The 15,929-nt window shown below is 39.8% G+C and overlaps 1 long non-coding RNA gene across 1 annotated transcript in view; it reads right to left on the minus strand.

Annotated features, from left to right (window-relative positions):
* Nucleotides 1-8,943: 8,943 nt before the first annotated feature.
* Nucleotides 8,944-15,929, minus strand: part of LOC115093202 — a 166,978-nt gene continuing 159,992 nt past the window's right edge. Inside the window, exon 3 of the long non-coding RNA XR_003857219.1 lies at nucleotides 8,944-8,992. This is a non-coding gene — a long non-coding RNA (uncharacterized LOC115093202). The remainder of the gene's footprint in view (nucleotides 8,993-15,929) is intronic.

Genomic DNA, 15,929 nt, shown 5'->3' on the forward strand with positions numbered 1-15,929 from the left:
CTAACATTGTGTAACTATAGCATGGGTTATTTTTCCCTATATGCATCACCTTGCACTTATCCACATTAAATTTCATCTGCTATTTGGATGCCCAATTTTCCAGTCTCATAAGGTCTTCCTGCAATTTATCACAATCCACTTGTGATTTAACTACTCTGAATAATTTTATATCATCTGCAAATTTGATTACCTCACTCGTATTCCTTTCCAGATCATTTATAAATATATTGAAAAGCACATGTCCCAGGACAGATCCCTGCGGCACTCCACTGCCCACTCCCTTCCACTTAGAAAATTGTCCATTTAATCCTACTCTGTTTCCTGTCTTTTAGCCAGTTTGTAATCCATGAAAGGACATCGCCACCTATCCCATGACTTTTTACTTTTCCTAGAAGCCTCTCATGAGGAACTTTGTCAAATGCTTTCTGAAAATCCAAATACTCTACATCTACCAGTTCACCTTTATCTACATGTTTATTAACCCCTTCAAAAAGGTGAAGCAGATTTGTGAGGCAAGACTTGCCTTGGGTAAAGCCATGCTGACTTTAATCCATTAAACCATGTCTTTCTATATGTTCTGTGATTTTGATATTTAGAACACTTTCCAAAATTTTTCTGGCACTGAAGTCAGGCTAAATGGTCTGTAGTTTCCAGGATCTCCCTGGAGCCCTTTTAAATATTGGGGTTACATTAGCCACTCTCCAGTCTTCAGGAACAATGGATGATTTTAATGATAGGTTACAAATGTTTACTAATAGATCTGAAATTTCATTTTTTTGTTCCTTCAGAACTCTGGGGTGTATACCATCCAGTTCATGTGATTTACTACTCTTCAGTTTGTCAGTCAGGCCTACCACATCTTCTAGGTTCACCATGATTTGGTTCAGTCCATCTGAATCATTACCCATGAAAACCTTCTCTGGAACAGGTATCTCCCTAACATCCTCTTCTGTAAACACCGAAACAAAGAAATTGTTTAATCTTTCCGTGATGGCCTTATCTTCTCTAAGTTCCCCTTTAACCCTGACTCTCTAAGTTCCCTGACTCTCTAAGTTCCCCTTTAACAACTGACTCCCTCGCAGGCTTTCTGCTTTGGATATATTTTTTAAAGTTTTTACTGTGAGTTTTTGCCTCTACGGCCAACTTCTTATCAAATTCTCTCTTAGTCTGTCTTATCAATGTCTTACATTTAACTTGCCAATGCTTATGCTTTATTCTATTGTCTTCTGTTGGATTCTTCTTCCAATTTTTGAATGAAGATCTTTTGGCTAAAATAGCCTCTTTCACCTCACCTTTTAACCATGCTAGTAATAATTTTGCCTTCCTTCCACCTTTCTTAATGTGTGGAATGCATCTGGACTGTGCTTCTAGGATGGTATTTTTTAACAATGTTCACGTTGCTTGCACACTTTTTACCTTTGTAGCTGCTCCTTTCAGTTTTTTAAACTATTTTTCTCATTTTATAAAAGTTTCCCTTTTGAAAGTTTAGCACTAGAGCCATGGATTTGCTTACTGTCCCATTTCCAGTCATTAATTCAAATTTGATCATATTATGATCACTATTGCCAAGCAGCCCCACCAGCATTACCTCTCTCACCAAATCCTGTGTTCCACTGAGAATTAGATCTAAAATTGCTCCCTCTCTCGTCAGTTCCTGAACCAATTGCTCCATAAAACTGTCATTTATTCCATTCCGGAACTTTATCTCTTTAGCATGTCCCGATAATGCAATCAATTTACGCAATCAATATTGGGGTAATTGAAATTTCCCATTATTACTGCACTACCAATTTGGGGCGTTATTTTCTAAACGTTCATCGCGTGCGTTAGGGCCTTATCGCATGCGATAAGATGCAAATAAGCTGGAGGGGAGGAGTCAGGGCGGGGAGGGGAGGAGTTGGAATGGGGAGGGGAGGAGTTGGGATGGGGAGGGGAGGAGTCAGCCATGGCACCGCTGGCAGCGATAATGTGAGGGACATTATCGCCAGCAGTAGCGCAGCAAATAGCACCACCTTTTACAGTGGCACTATTTGTGTGAAAGGCTGCAGCCAGCCGCACCATGGCCGGAGAAATCGCACCACCGTGGTGTGAATAGCTGTGGCTTTTTGCAGGCCCACCCCCACCCCCCCTCCTTCACCCTTCATGCCCTTTTTCATGGGATTCATCATTCTGCGAACAATGATGAATCCAGCCCTTGGTTAGCTCCCCTAATTTCTCAGCATTTCACTGTCTGTCTCACCATCTTGGCCAGGTGGACGGTAGTATACCCCTTCACTATAGTCTTCCCCAGCACACAAGGGATTTCTACCCATAAAGAATCGATTGTGCATTTAGTGTCATGCAGGATGTTTATCCTGTTGGACTGTATGCCATCCCGCACATAAAGCGCCACACTGCCTTCCAGGTGCTCCTCTCTGTCATTGCGATATAATTTGTACCCAGGTATAACACTATCCCATTGGTTATCCTCTTTCCACCATGTCTCTGAGATGCCAATTAAGTCTATGTCATCATTTACTGCTATACATTTTAATTCTCCCATTTTACTTCTTAGAATTCTGGCATTAGCATACAAACATTTCAGTGTGTTTTTTGTTTGTATTAAGATTCTGCTTTTTAATTGATAGGGATAAATTAGAATTTTTTAGCTCAGATGAGTTTTTTGATACAGGCACTTGGACTTCTGTTCTTATTCTTGGAACCTCACTGTTGGGATGCCCTAATTCTAATGCATCATTAGTATCCTTTGAAGATACTTCCCTCCGAGCCATGCTCTGCTGAGTGACTGTCAGCTTTCCCCTTTGTTCTAGTTTAAAAGCTGCTCTATCTCTTTTTTAAAGGTTAGCGCCAGCAGTCTGGTTCCACCCTGGTTAAGGTGGAGCCCATCCTTTTGGAAAAGACTTCCCCTTCCCCAAAAGATTCCCCAGTTCCTTACAAAACTGAATCCCTCTTCCTTGCACCATCGTCTCATCCATGCATTGAGACTCCGGAGCTCTACCTGCCTCTTGGGACCTGCGCGTGGAACAGGGAGCTTTCACAGAACGCTACCCTGGAGGTTATGGATTTAAGCTTTCTACCTAAGTGCCTAAATTTGGCTTCCAGAACCTCTCTCCCACATTTTCCTATGGTGTTGGTGCCCACATGTACCATGACAGCTGGCTCCTCCCCAGCACTGTCTAAAATCCTATCTAGATAACGCGTGAGGTCTGCCACCTTCGCACGAGGTAGGCATGTTACCAGGCGATTCTCACACCCACCAGCCACCCGGTTGTGTATATTCCTAATAATCGAATCACCAACTATGACTGCCAACCTAACCCTTGCCTTCCGGGCAGAAGCCCTTGAAGACTCATTCTCGGTGCAAAAAGACAATGCACCACCTGGAGAGCAGGTCCTTGCTACAGGATCCTTTTTAATGGTAGTTCTTTCATTGTGATGTTGTTTTTCCATGACTGCTTTAAACTAATAATAATCAAAAAAGAGATGCATGTTGGGAAATGTAATAAAGTCTATGAGCTTTTAATTTAAATAAGAAATTGCATAAATGGTTGTAAATCATCATGGGTCAGTGTCATTAGAACTTTAATACAGAATTGCTGCTGGACAGCTCCTGCACATCCAATATTTTAGTGATCCCTGAGTGCAGTCATCAACTCTTGATGGTGTTCATTTTGACAATTTATTCCTAAAATATTCGGAAACATAGAAGCCTTTATAATTATGGGGTTGATTGGCTAAACCACATTAACATCAGATATTTATGCACATTAACACTACATTAAGGCACATTAACACCTACTAATGACCAATTTTATTGAGATGCAAACAAAGCACATATAATCACAGAAAATAAAGTTTGCACGAGGAGCCAAGAAACCAAGCAGAGAGCTATGCTGGATATGCGTGAAGTGACAGACTTTCTCCCCTGCCGTTGAAGCAGAGAGCTATGCTGGATATGCGTGAAGTGTCAGACTTTCTCCCCTGCCGTTGAAGCAGAGAGCTATGCTTTATATGCATTGAAAGTGAAGTATCAAGCTTATTTGATTTGGGGTGGTAACCGCCGTAACAAGCAAACTACTCTCTGCTTTTTAGTGAATGCAAATCCTTTTTTCCACATTTCCTCATTGCCGCTGAAGCTTAGAGCAATGTTGGAGTCACATTAACCGTGTGTATGTTTATTGAATAAGGGTATTATCACCAGGTAGTAGCCATCGTTCCCGTGAGCCAGCCACTCTTCATTCACATCCTCTAGACTTTATAGATCCACAATGTTTATCCCACGCCCCTTTGAAGTCCTTTACAGTTTTGGTCTTCAACACTTCCTACGGAAGGTCATTCCAGGCATCCACCACCCTCTCCATGAAGAAATACTTCCTGAAATTGGTTCTGAGTCTTCCTCCCTGGAGTTTTAAATCGTGACCCCTGGTTCTGCTGATTTTTTTCCAACGGAAAAGGTTTGTCGTTATCTTTGGATCATTAAAACCTTTCAAGTATCTGAAAGTCTGTATCATATCACCTCTGCTCCTCCTTTCCTCCAGGATGTACATATTTAGATTCTTCAATCTCTCCTCATAAGTCATTCGATGAAGACCCTCCACTTTTTTGGTCGCCCTTCTCTGGACTGCCTCCATCCTGTCTCACAAGCAATGTAAATGTTTGATGTTGGGATATCTTTTGAAGATATCTGGTTAAGTAGCAAGTTAACCAGCAAACACAAGGCTGCACAGAAAACATGGTTTATATGCACAAATCATGTTTTTATGTGTGTGCCTCTTTTTTTTTTTAACTCCCAATGCATTAGTATACCATTAGCTTACTGCATTGCAAATTAACATTTTTGTAGCATGTACGTTAAGAGACTGTGTACTGAATTTCAGCGTACAACTCATTACATCTGCCCCCACATTTTGTAGGCTGGTGATGTACTAAAAATCCCTTTTGAGGTCCTGCCATTGCTGCCGCTGACTGGGATATTGAATATACATCCCAACTCAACTATGCAGGGCTTGCAGGATTTGGTGGAAACATCTGGAAAAAGTACTTTGCTCTGACCCACCAACTGCAGCCAGATGATTTGAAAAGACACAGAGAGCAGATAGAGTTGCCAAATCTGAGGGGGGAAAATGCAACATGCATATTTCCTCCTATCCTTCATCACTTCCTCCCTTGAGCATTTACCCCCTCCAGAATTCACACCCTCTTAGTCACTCCTCAGCATTCACCTATTTCTCATCATCCCCCAGCAACCACCTCTTCTTCACCACCCCCCCCCCCCCCACTTCCTCATTCCCAGCATTTACCCTTCCTTATGTCATTATCCTCAGTATTCACACATTCCTCAGGACCCACTCCATGCATTCACCCCCTCATCATCGTCCTGTCCAGCATTCACCCCCTCCTCATGTTATCTCCATCCCTCATTTTCCCTTCAACCAGTATTGGCATCCTCCTCACCTCAACCACTTTCAGTATTCGGCTCCTTGATTTTTCCCTCGTCATCTGCCACTGCATTGTTTACAGCTTGCCTGGTACTGGGTGGTGACTCAGCCAGAGTGGAGTCTGGAGTCTCATTCTAGGAGATCAGCTGCTTTGAGTATCTGCTGCAGCTACTCTCCAACCTGTTCCCTCTAGTCCCCATGGTAACAGGCAATATGTGTTGTGGGACAGGAGTGGGAAGTTCTACAGCAGAGAACACACAGCAGTTCATTTGTGCTCATTTGTATTGGTTCTGCTTGAAGATGTTGCAACAGAAGGAAAGGAGGAGACTGCCTCATTGTCCAGTGCTGCTCCTGGCCTTCTCTTTTGTCTCTGGCCCTGTCAGGTCTACCTCTTCCTTCTCCTCCACCTCTCTCTCTGACCCCTATACTTCCTTCTCTTCTCCCTCTGATCTTCTACTCCCTCTCTCAGACTCTATTCTTTTCCTTTGATTCCTTCGCTACTCCTGCCAAAATTCCTCCTGCTCCAGGAGCCACATGTCCTCAAACCCGAAATACATTTTGGCATCCCAACCCTTTATTTAGCATATGAGCAGAAAATGTAGGGATTAGCCATCACTTGCTAAGTAGCATGTGAAGACGATCATACCAAGCTATTTAGCATGTGCCCACTGAAGCTAAGCTTCCTTATGATGTCCCTTCATGTCTATGTATGCTAATTTTAGCACATACACATTAACATCTTTTAGCACATAAACATTAACGTCTTTTCAGAGTGGTTTAGCTTGGAAACAAAGCCAGCGAGCCCAACTTTCAAACCCATCTGTGGTACCACATTTATGAGGTTTATAAACTGTACAATGCACAGTTTATAAAATACCATGTATTTCTGCTCCAAATGTATGTGTATATATTTCAATACATGCGCTATTTTCGATATAAGAAAATGCATACTTTCTCTACCCATTTTATAAACATATGCGGTTATTATTTACATTCCAAAAAGTGTGAGACTGTGTGAATAAAATCCCAGCATTAAGAGCGGAGGCAGGTATTTCAGGAAGTATGCATGTATATCATTTTGAAAATTCTTACCTGCATATGAACTTGGAATCTCCAGTTCACCTAGTACTTCTCCAGTTCACCTAGACCCTCTAGCACTTCAATCAGTTCATCCAGACTTCCCACCCAAAAACTGCAGGCAACAGACAAGTCAAATTTCACTTACATGAGTCAATTAGCAGGTGTAAAAGTGTACAAACTAGTTACCCAGTAAAATATACACATGAAACAAAAAATACGTGCGTATTCTCAAGGGTTTTAAAATAGCACATAAACACGTACATGCTCCTTATGTGAGTATGCGCTATTTTCACACACAAAACTCCTTTGAAAATTCACTCCTTAGTATATAGCACACTATTTAGCATGCACATTAAATGGTCTTATATTGCATAGGCCCTTTTGTGTGCAAACAAAATTCAGACAACTGATAACTCATTATGGGGGTCATTTATCAAAGGTTTATCGCACATGATACGGCCGTATCACGTGCGATAGAATGCAAATTAGGGGAGGGGAGGAGTTGGGGAGGGTAGGGGCGGAGTCGGCGGTGTCTTCACTGCCGGCGATAATGTTACTAACATTATCATCGACAGTAGCGCACCGAATAGCACCACCTTTCACGGTGGCCTTATTTGGTGTGAAAGCTGGCAGCCGGCGCACCACCGTGGTATGAAGGCTGCGGGCTTTCGCAGGCCCGCACCCCTCCCCCCCCCGTTTTCGCAGGATTCATCATTCTGCGAGGAATGATGAATCCAGGCCAATGTTCCTTATGCAATGAGCATAAGGAAAATACATTACATAATTTTATTAAGTGTAGAATGTTGACTTCATTCATTTCATATATGTTTTAATAGAATGATTTACTATTGATTCTATACTGAGGGCCTGATTCACTGTGATTTTTTCCCACCATGGGAAACAAGAACTATATGTAAAAAGAATAAATTATGAGAAGCTATTTTATTTGGAATAACAAAAGTCATCAGCAAATGTGTTTATGTTAAATACATTTCTTAGTATTGCATGATTTTACATATTAATAAGAAATGCCAATGGTTTACAGTGCAAATGTTGATTTACTGATGTTTAAATAAGTATTATGCAAGGACTAGTGGAAGAGCCCATCAAAACTGACAGGAATAAAGGGCAGGTATGCACAAATACTCAGTGCCCCAATCTGTCCCTGCCCCCAGGAATCCACCATCTCTCAGGCTTACATTTAATACCAACATACTTTTTGCAGCAGGTTAAAGTGCATGCTGTAATATAGTGTGTGTACTTTTTCCAGCAGAGAGGCTAGACTATGTTCCAATCCACAGCACTGCACTTACTAAGGTTCTCACCCATGGCAAATGCATAAAAGACAAAACTCTTTTTTATGTTGGCAATATTTCCTAGAAACCTAGAGAAAGAAGGTGACAGTGACATTTATATATATATATATATATATATATATATATATATATATATATAAATAACCCTGGTTAGAAATTAAATTGACCTCAGTCAAATTAATGGTAAGCATTAGAAAACCTGCAGATGGGGCAGTAGATACAATTGTTAACGGAAGGTCCAGAGCCATGGGATCTAGAAACAGTCCTTCCAGGAGAGGTGAGACCTACAATAGATCTTCTCCTCCCAGACAACCCAAGTGGTACATGCAGCTGAAGCCTGATCTTCAGTCCCAGACCCTATCATGCTGATAAATTTCATCAGGGGAAGACCTGGAGGTCTTTTATTTTTTTATTTTAAAAACTTATACACTGTTCATACAACAAAAGTGGTTTACACAATTAACGTGCATAATTAAACAAAATCAATTAACACAAAGTCTAACAAATATTAAAATTAAATAAATGCATTAACAACTCAGACAAAACACAAAACAATACTAAAAACAAATAATAAACATTGGATAATAAAAACAGTAAAGCCTGTTACACTATTCCCCCACACTCATTCCAGTCGTTAGCAAGGCAAAAACAGTGCCCTAAGGTACAATTTACTTCTTCACCTGCATTTTTATCCCCCACACATTCTTCTAAATAAACTTTGATAGAACAGCCCAGAGGTCAGGTTGGCCAGAGGGGACTTGGATTGCCTACTTGCCCAACCTGTTGATAGACAAAAGTCAAGTCACATAACAAACAGCCAGATGGGATACAGTGAAGAGATCCACCACCTCGAATTCCAGAAGGATAGGCTCTAGCCCTTTAAAACCCATGTTCCTATATTATTACCTGAGAAACTCATGCTGGAAGGAGCTGAGACCAGATGAGAGGTTCTGCCAAGAAGTCGCTAACCAATTCCTCCTGGAACAGTTTCTAAATGATCTCAACACTCCAATTTGAAGGTGGATATGATAATATTCTAATATCATAATGGAAAGGACTCATAAATCCTGGCAGATGACCACAACCAGACAAAAACCATGTTAAGCCATGCAGCTGCCATTCCCGAAATGGAAGAGGTAGATGTCCATGAAGCAGTATCTGGAGGAAAAATGAGTGAGATAAGATGGAGAAGATGCCAATGGCAATGGGCCCATAACCAGGAATTTCACCCTTTGGGCTGACCATCCAGTGTTTCATCTGTACAAAATGGAGTCATATGGCCAGGGACTGTCACCACAGGAAAGGGAAGCCCAAGCACACTAGCCTTACAATGAAATGCTGTAATTCTGCTCTCTGGCTGAATTGGGCCTCAGAATCACAGGTCCTTTTTGATTCCCATCAGTGTAAATAAAGTAGCAATAGAGGTTTTAATAGATTTGGGAAATATGAAGATATTGATGCACCAAGACATAGTCCATAGTACAAAAGAGAACCCCAGGAAACCAATTACCATTGCCTACATACTTGGGAATGTACAGCAGTACTACTCCACGAATCCAATCCATCTTATTACCCCAGTGTGTACTGCCAATGCTGCCTTACTCTGTGGACATCAGAAGATAATTCCCAGGTTTTGAACACTATTAGGACTACCAGGTTAGGTCAAGCCACAAACTCAGATGAGGAAGACTCCAATAGCTGAGTATTAGGGGAAACATTCTCCTTTGAAGACCTAGACCTCTATGTGAATGACCTGAAGAGCAAGCAAATGTGCCAATAGAGGTAACATAAGGAGCATTAGAATAAACCAGATTTGAAAGGAAGATTCATAAGGGAGAACAGAATATAAGATGCCAAACAACTGACTGAACCAGATGCTATGATTTGGAAAATGAAGGGTCCTCTGGGGCATTTTAAAATGTTAAAATGAAGATGATATCCTCATATTTGCATTCAAGCAAATACAACAAGGAGAGGAGGAACCCAGAGGTAGAGGAGCTAGTAGAACAGGTCACCCCCATACTGTATCATAAGAGATGACTTGTTATACCAGATGAAGAAGGGATATCTAGAGGGGAAGTCTGAGAACAAGTACGTCCTAAAATCCTTCCAGAGGAAGGAATTGGAATTAGCCCATGAATGGCAGTTCAGGATGAAAATAACCCAGTAAAGAATCCTGGCTTGAATCTATTGGCCAAAGATCCAATCTAATGCCAATTTGAAATTTCTTTTGGTCCTATCTAGTGTTCCAACTGACCAACCCCCAAGCCCACCCCTGATTCTGCTGCCCATTATAGGGAGCGCCTTTGAATAAATAGCAATTTAGGGCCTAAGGGAAAAAAAATCTAATAGAGGGTACTACTACATTCAAGACATGGTGGACTATGAGCCTCACTACTTAGAAGCTGTCCTCCATAATAATATGAAGTCCAAAATCATTACTTCCACGAAGGATAAACCAACTGAGATTTCACAAGACTTTCAATCAACCACAGACTTAAATGTATAAACGACCATTCTTATCCAAGAAACCACCTCTAGTTAGAGGGAAATTAATACCTTCAGACAATTATCAACACCATAATCAGTGTTTTGTTTCTGATTTTTTGCTGAACTTATAGGGGTAGATTTTACAAATTTGCGCACACACGTACTTTTTTAAAGATGGCGCCGGCCATCCAGTGCTCCCTCCATGTGACAGGAGCCGGCCAATGGCACGGATACCCTGTCACATGGTAAGGGCAAAGGCCATCGGCGCCATTTTTATTAGTGGCAGCCGACGGCCCGAGAGCGAGTGATCGCTCCCGGGACCCCCACTGGACCACCAGGTACCTGTAAAATGTTTTTTGGGGGGTCGGGAGGGTTGGGGAAGCAAAGGGATTAGTTTTAAAGGGTCGGGGTGGGTTTTTTGTTTATCGGCTCCGATTCACATCTCTAGTATATAATATGTTTACACAATTACACAATTAACGTTCCGATTCACATCTCTAGTATATAATATGTTTAAATAAAAAAAGAAATCATGAAGATCCTTGTCTAGATGGGCACCTCCTTTGTTTCATGAATTATAAAACAAATGTATATTTTGCTGCGAGTGAAACTTCTATCTAACATCTGAAGATCAACAGACTGGTAGAGCATTTTAAGAAGATACTGAAGCAAATGTTGCTTAAATAGGAAGGAATTTGACAGTTAACTCTAAAAGTTTACTGTCCAAAGAGTGAAGTAGTACAAAGGCATGGTCCCTTATGTCAAAGGATCTATCCATGGTAGTCTGATTAATGGGTCATCTATTTGCTCCTAACATATTGGAGATGTTCATCACAGCCTATATAACGATTTACAAACTTTTCTGCATAGTTAAGGCATAGTTGAACAGATTCTTTTCCCATTATGGTTGCTCTTGTCAGATCACATCAAAGATGCCGCTGGGTTTTCTTCCAATACAAGAATTTAAAGGGGGAGAACCCAATAGAACTCTGTAGTAACTCACATATGGTAAAGGACGGACACGAGAGTGAACTGTCTCAGGTCTTCCCAGTTCTTCAATGTCTTGTTAACATGCTCTACCAATCCTTTGGTCTGCAGATGGTAGATAGACTAAAAAAAAATATCATCACTTGTGGTGAATGATTGTTATGGGTCCTAACTCTAGTTCTGATTGAGCTGGAAGCCCAATAAAACAGGAAAACATTTGAAGCAAAAAAATGAGAACAGGCTTGTGAACTCTGTGATGTTAAAATGTATTAATTCTCACATTTAAGTTTTGGTATGGGATAGGGTGCATAACAACTAATTGTCTTTATAGTGCAGACAAAGAAATACAGATCTATGCATTTGTAATGTAAGTAGTAGAAATCACTTGTAAAATGTGTTATAAAATTGTCTTCATCTTAACTTTGTTACCAAAGTCACACATATTTTGATATGTGTAAAGATTGTATAAGTAATATTAAAAATGCTGCCACTGCTCTTAAGAAAACTGATAAAATGGCTTTAGAAACCTATTTGTTAAGCCAATGCAGGATAATTTTTCAATTCAGACAACTTCTTCCTCCTTTCTAGTCAATTCAATGATGTTGAAGTCTAATGCAGATATCACAAATAACTTCTAAAGTACTGGATTAAATAGGTTGTGTCACAAAATATGAATTCTGACATCACAGTATGGCTAATGGATATTAGACAGATGTTTTATGTTTTTATATATTTCTTAGTTGTAATCTGTAGTCTCTAGGTTTTAAAATAAATAGAGAAATAAATATATAAATAAATAAAAGGTTAATTGGTGGCCAGAACCTCACAATAGTCATTAGGGATGTGAATCGTGTCCTCGATCGTCTTAACGATCGATTTCGGCTGGGAGGGGGAGGGAATCGTATTGTTGCCGTTTGGGGGGGTAAAATATCGTGAAAAATCGTTAAAAATCGTTAAAAATCGAAAAATCGAAAAACCGGCACATTAAAACCCCCTAAAACCCACCCCCCGACCCTTTAAATTAAATCCCCCACCCTCCCGAACCCCCCCCAAATAACTTAAATAACCTGCGGGTCGTTAAAAATCGAAAAATCGAAAAACCGGCACATTAAAACCCCCTAAAACCCACCCCCGACCCTTTAAATTAAATCCCCCACCCTCCCGAACCCCCCCCAAATAACTTAAATAACCTGCGGGTCCAGCGGCGGTCCGGAACGGCAGCGGTCCGGAACGGGCTCCTGCTCCTGAATCTTGTCGTCTTCAGCCGGCGCCATTTTCCAAAATGGCGCCGAAAAATGGCGGCGGCCATAGACGAAAAAGATTGAACGGCAGGAGGTCCTTCCGGACCCCTGCTGGACTTTTGGCAAGTCTCGTGGGGGTCAGGAGGCCCCCCACAAGCTGGCCAAAAGTTCCTGGAGGTCCAGCGGGGGTCAGGGAGCGATTTCCCGCCGCGAATCGTTTTCGTACGGAAAATGGCGCCGGCAGGAGATCGACTGCAGGAGGTCGTTCAGCGAGGCGCCGGAACCAAAATGGCGCCGGCTGAAGACGACAAGATTCAGGAGCAGGAGCAGGAGCCCGTTCCGGACCGCTGCCGTTCCGGACCGCCGCTGGACCCGCAGGTTATTTAAGTTATTTGGGGGGGGGTTCGGGAGGGTGGGGGATTTAATTTAAAGGGTCGGGGGTGGGTTTTAGGGGGTTTTAGTGTGCCGGCTCACGATTCTAACGATTTATAACGATAAATCGTTAGAATCTGTATTGTATTGTGTTCCATAACGGTTTAAGACGATATTAAAATTATCGGACGATAATTTTAATCGTCCTAAAACGATTCACATCCCTAATAGTCATTGATATTTGGAAGTATGTAAAATTATCACGAGATTGTTAAATAATGTTTGCACAAAGTATGTGGTAAAAGCTTTCCAGAGCAAGATTAGGACTCTTTCTTAATGTGTCTAGAGAAAAATGTTCACTACTATTCAATGAATGCCCATGTAATGCAGCAAAGATCAGTATCTGCATGGCCTATGTGCTGTGAAGCTTCTGGAATTATTCCATAAGCTCCCTAGGGCAATTTTAAGATGCATAGCAGACACCAGACAGCTTTCTAATATTTGTGTTAATAAACTGTGATCCTGCTATATGTTAGTATAGATCATCTCTTATCCTTGCCGTGCTGTGCACACATTCTCCACAGGATTTAAGTGCCCTACAGTGATGCCAAATAGCCAATGTTTATGAATACTGATTTATTTGTAAATTACTCAGGACAGTTACATACTTCCACTTTTTTCATGTAATTTCCATATAAATTATCTTTGCTAGTACTATCCATCGTTCATGAACAGAATACCTACTATGCATCACAATGTCCTATGATTGCTTAGTTCCTATCAAACATATTTTAAAAGTCATGTATTACATTTTTAAAAAATGTCAAAAATGAGATATAGAGGATATGAGTTTATGAAGAACACATGTAATGTTCAAATCTATATACAGTTATTTCATTTAGATAACCCATTTTTGCCAATAAAATCAATATGATACAGTAACTAAAGCAGAATAGACATGCAGCATTTAATAACTAAAGAACAACAATAAACAAAACAAAATACAACAAACAACCATTATCCCCATAAACAATAACCCCAAGGACACATTTACAACAATTAAATTAAAATATAAATTATAACCCACTCTCCCCCTGCACCACAGCAAGGCTACATTGAACCCAACAAAATAGAGCTCTAAAAAATTAAAATCAAAAATCATATAATTAATTAATCAAGTTTCCAATATCAAAGATAGGAAGTGAACAGGTTACAAAACCTATGACAAAAAGGAGCTCAAGGAGCCAGGCTTTCAAGTTCTGAGATGCAGTTACACAGGTAGCCAGAATATTTTTGGCCTCATCTGGAAAAATGAATGTGTGAGATAAATGGTCTTATGCTATTTTAATTTCACTAATGGTCACAATGTATGTCGTCCCAAAATCATGACAGAGTTCCCTTGTCAGCCTTTATATACTTAAAAAAAAATTTCTATGGTGTGGTTAGAACAAGCAACATATTTTTCCCCAAACATCTCTTGATGTTTGTAAGAACAGAGGAATTGTAAAAACATTTATTGAAAATAGATCTCTATTAGCTCAATTAAAACCACACTTCTATTTCATTTCTCCAACCCTAGCTCCATTCTAGTTTATTTCTTATACCATCTTCTGGAAAAAGGGTGGGTAGATCTGTAAGGAATTAAATAATTGGTTGCACTTCATGATATATTTGATCAACGTTTGTAAAATCTGGCCATAACATCATAGATGATTAGCAATGCATGTGTAGCTGCCTCATAAAAATTCAAAAAGGAATATTTCTATAAGTGAATGTGCCATTTATCTAAGACATAACAAGAAATATACAATATAAATTACCATCCACTATAAATGAGAAATTATTTATGATACATTCAATCAGCCATTAATGCATACTTGAATTTGGGAATTAAATTTATGAATCTAAAAGATACAAATATATATTTCTATAGATGATGGTTTCTCTTTTAAACTTTACTTTTATACAAAGAAAAATTATTATAAAAGTCATTTCATATCTTTTGTCATAGATTCCGTGATGTATACACAGAGTGCTAACAGGTCAATTAATATTTTAAATTAATAATTATTATTATCCAACCAGCAACTAGATGCAAGAATTGAGATATGTGAGCACATTCCATCCACCTATGGAAGAATTACCCTATTCACAACTTTACCAGTATTATGTAACAGCTTCAGCATTTATATACTTTAGTCTTTGAGTTTAATGCATACTATATGGAGAGGGCAATCTTTTAAAGCAGTGGTTCTCAACCTTTTTTTGGCCGGGACACACCTGACAGATGGCTCTCAGATGTGTGACACACTGAACATGTGACCATCATGGAGCTAAATGTAAACATGCACTCTGCATCCACAGGAATCCCCTCAACCCCCAGCAATTAGTGCATACTCACCATACAAAAAAGATATTCTGGTTCTGATGACATCCCAGTAAAAGCAAAACAAACTCCTTTTACTACCAGGCACAATAGCCTTATGAAAAGATAGTAATTTACCACTAATTTTATTTATTTTATTTTATTTATTTAAAGAATTTTTATATTTTTATATATATTTTTATATATACTAATGCATATCCTATTGAGAAAACACAACAAATAAGATTGATACAAATGCCTACATGCTAGTAAAATACCTCACCTCGGTCACACACCCTTCACCAAGTACAGAAAAACTACAAATTATAAATATGGAGACAGAAACTGGAATGGAAAACCAAAAAAGCCACTCTGCATACAGTGTGAACCTGGAGAAATGGAAAGAGAAATAAAGCACCTAACAGACTCTCAGGATTTGCAATAATGCACACAAACTAACCCACACAAAGTTACACCTCTTTATGGAACACACTAAAACAGATGTACCTACGAATGTCGATAAAAACCCCCCCTTTAAATAAATAAATAAATAAATAAATAAATAAATAGATACATAAATAAATAAAGAATCCTATCTAAGAAATACAACTATTAAACCAGAACCTAACACTAATACATT

The sequence above is a fragment of the Rhinatrema bivittatum genome, chromosome 6, assembly GCF_901001135.1.
Source record: "Rhinatrema bivittatum chromosome 6, aRhiBiv1.1, whole genome shotgun sequence".
Classification (NCBI taxonomy): domain Eukaryota; kingdom Metazoa; phylum Chordata; class Amphibia; order Gymnophiona; family Rhinatrematidae; genus Rhinatrema; species Rhinatrema bivittatum.